This window comes from Spinacia oleracea, chromosome 3 (assembly GCF_020520425.1).
Source record: "Spinacia oleracea cultivar Varoflay chromosome 3, BTI_SOV_V1, whole genome shotgun sequence".
Lineage (NCBI taxonomy): Eukaryota > Viridiplantae > Streptophyta > Magnoliopsida > Caryophyllales > Amaranthaceae > Spinacia > Spinacia oleracea.
Window position 1 is genome coordinate 126,980,061 of NC_079489.1, and position 3,749 is coordinate 126,983,809.

At 29.8% G+C, this 3,749-nt stretch overlaps 1 long non-coding RNA gene across 1 annotated transcript; it reads right to left on the reverse strand.

The window, feature by feature from the left end:
- Positions 1-2,223: 2,223 nt before the first annotated feature.
- On the reverse strand, positions 2,224-3,366 carry LOC130469386 (uncharacterized). The gene is made up of 2 exons (XR_008929886.1): positions 3,142-3,366; positions 2,224-2,433 (listed from the first exon to the last, which is right to left on the reverse strand). It is a non-coding gene; the product is annotated as an uncharacterized lncRNA (long non-coding RNA).
- Positions 3,367-3,749: the final 383 nt, after the last annotated feature.

Below are 3,749 nucleotides of genomic sequence, written 5' to 3' on the forward strand. Positions count from 1 at the left end.
ATCCTCCTCCTTCAATAAGATAATCCCGTATTGAACTACTAACATTTTATATTCTTGTATGATCATAGGTTACATTAATTTATTAGCTTATGTTCAATTTGGTTTGACATTCAATATCTTAATTGTATCTCATGTGTAATTTATTTGATAACCATACGTTACATTTAATTTATTTGGTACACATGGTTCAATCTCATATGAATTTTATAAAATCATATATGTGTTTTATAAAATGATTCACTTAATATAATTTGTTTTTAGATAATTATTACTATTATTCACACTCATATAGTCATATGTTTCTATGTGAATTTGAACCATTGGCAATTGAACCGAACAACTTTACCTCTAGACCCATTGGCCATTGAACACCTATTGTATTGGTACTTGTTTTTGTAACAAATGATACATTTACATAGGAAAATGAACCCTTGAAAACTGAGTTGGAACCCTTTAGGACGGGAAATGTACCCTCTTTTGTTGCATTTGCATTTATTTTTTTTATAACGGCTTATCTTATTTGCAATTATTTTTTTTATTCAAAGGCTTATCTTAGTAACAATCAAATAAATATTGATAACATTGAATATCGCATTAGAAAAGGAAGAACGTTAATACTCAATATTCGTAACTCATAATTGTACCTTTTAGGCATGGTTGTAGTTAACTAGTTACTCAAATCAATAAGACGGACTATTGATACTTTTGAATCTCGCATTAGCTGCTTATATATGGAACATACTATTACAAATTAGTTAATGGTTGGTTTATCATATAATACATTCCTTAATTTTCATTTGTATTTTATGAATAATAATGTGTTTGATTCTTAGATTCTTGAAATAGATAAAGTATTGATGTTTGTGAATTTTGGTTTAATAAATATTATAATAACATTGTTATGTAGCAATAGGTTATGTATAATTTATTTGAATTTTCTTCTTTAGTAGATAAGAATATAATAATAAAAAAAGTTATAACCCCATTCCGTTTAGTTTTGTTTGTAGTTACACAACTTTCGTCTTTAATAAAACGAAATATCTATACTTTTGAATCTCGCATTAGCCTCGTATGAATGTTACGAAACGATTTACTTCACATATTTCGTATTAGTTAAGTATTACGATTAATCGCAATCATTTGTCCTTTAATTATGTGATTTGACCCATTGATTAAAGTTGGAACACGCTTTTTGTATTGGTACAAGGTTTACAGAATATAATACAGTTACATTTCAAAAAGGGACCCTTGCACTCTAGGTTGGTACCCTTTACTATTATAAAGGTATCAATAGTTAATGTATTAGAACTTAGTTTTAAATTCAAAGACTTAGCCGAATTTAATCTTGCATTTGAAAAGGCTAATATTGTAGAAGAATGTAATAATAATAAAAAGTTATAACCCCATTCCGTTTAGTGTTGTTTGTAGTTACACAACCTCCGTTTTGGGTAAGTCTCGTTCTCGAGTTCGAACTCCCTTAAATATAATTAACATGAAAATGTATTTATCTCGGGTAAGAAGTTTACACATCTGTATTACATTAATATTTGTATAATTTTTTGACTTTTACAACTTATTATTTCATTAAACAAAACATATGTATTACATTTATAAAATAGAGGGTAAAAGAAACTAAATATTTGTAATGTAAAATAGAGGGAAAATGTGAAAAAGAGGGAAAAGGGTGAAAAAGAGGGAAAAAGTGAAGGGGGATTTTGGTGGGAAAATCAAAGAGGAAACTTAATAAAAAAAACCTAGTCCCATCAGCAAACTGAAGAGAGAGAATCAACAAATCCCTAACTCAACACATCGCAAGAATCGTCATGAACACTACTCACCAAGTTTCTGCAGAACAAATTCTACAAGGTAATAACCCATCTCTATATTTTGATGTTCTTTCAAATTTTTCTAATTAGTGATTCAATGTAGCTAATTAAGTGTAATTCAATTTAGGAAAAGCACCATTGGCAAGGAAGCGACAAACATATAAAAGGGAGAATCTAAAAGAAAGAATACAACATTATATCATTACTCCTATAGTTATTTGACCTCATTAGTCCACAAAAGGGAGAATTTAAAAGCAAGAATACGACGTTGATTATCGTTAAATTCAAGACTAACTATATTAAACGTCATATTCCCTCAAAAAAAAAAATATATTATACGTCATAATAATTAATAGGAATACAATATAAAAGTGCCTAAAAAGGGAGAATCCAAAAGTGAGAATACAACATAAGTGCCTAAAAAGGAGAATTCAACCATACACCATGATAATAATATAAATGGCATAAACACCAAAATGTCCAACTCTGATGTAGGACGAAATAATAAATCACCACCACAAGAAGTGTCATCATGGGCATCCGGGGAGTAGAAGGAACCGTCACTCTCATCTTTAGAAGATAATTACTCATTATTTCTTGTATAATGCTGTAAAAACAATCATTAGCAATATTTTACAAAATCAAGTCCATGTTTTTCGCACATATTCAATACCAATACAACATTATATAGTACTGATATATAACATTTCAATACCAATACAGAAGCGAAGCAACCATTAGCAATATTTTACAAAATCAAGTCCATCTTTTCCGCACATATTCAATACCAATACAACATTATATAGTACTGATATATAACATTTCAATACCAATACATAAGCAAAGCAACCATTATCAATATTTTACAAAATCAAATCCATGTTTTTTCACATAATTTCAATACCAATACAACATTATATAGAACTAATACATAACGTTTCAGTACCAATACATAAGCAAATCAAAGCGGAGCAGAGCATTCTTAAATTCTGACCGGTGAATTTAGCCCTAAATGAACTACAATTCATAATCAACAATGAGGGAGATCTTAATCACACAACCAAAATTCAAAATTACCCATAAATTCAAAACAATTATAGTTCTTTTAGCCCTAAATTCACAAATTGAAAACCCTAAACCTAAACCTAACCTTGAAAAGATCCATACCTAGAATTTTCGAGCTATCAACAATGGTTAATGTAGATGAGTTGTAAAGAAAAATACTTATAAACAAAAAATTTAACTATTTTCATAAAAAAGTGGAATTAGAGTAAAATCATGAAATTAATTGTTTACAAAATAGAGATAAACTTACAATTGTTAATGAAGATGAGTTCTTGTGCACATAATTTTGGACGGTTGAGAGGAGAAGTGTTGTGGGAGATGAGAGCTCAGTAGAAGAGTCAACAATGGTGAGGACTTGGGGAGGAGAGAGAAATCTCTGAAGTTTGATGTTTCACAAAAAAGAAGAAAAGCTTTTTTTACATCTTGAAATCCCGTTAACGGAGTCCAAGTCAGCAACATGGGGACAGCTAGAAAATGTATATAGAATTACTATTTTACCCCCGCTTGTGTCCATATGGACACAAGCCACTTGTGGTTTAGACATCCTCAGATTGGTTATGTGTAGACTGATTTGGTGAAGGAGGTGTCAACAAATTAAATAGCTGGCAAGCTCCTTGGCTGCCATGATTCCATCGAATGGAGGAGAAAGAAGAAGCAAATTGGCTTTGAATCATTCAACTGACATAAGGGTAAAATGATAATTTCCAGCTTAATTATAATAAATCAGAATTTTGGTAGTAAATTAGCTTGAAAGAACAAAATCAAATATGACCAAAGAAATTGGGCTTGAAAGAATTATATTACGTCAGAATAAAAAGAAAGTAGACGTAATAAAAAGGTTAAAATAGATCAAAAAAA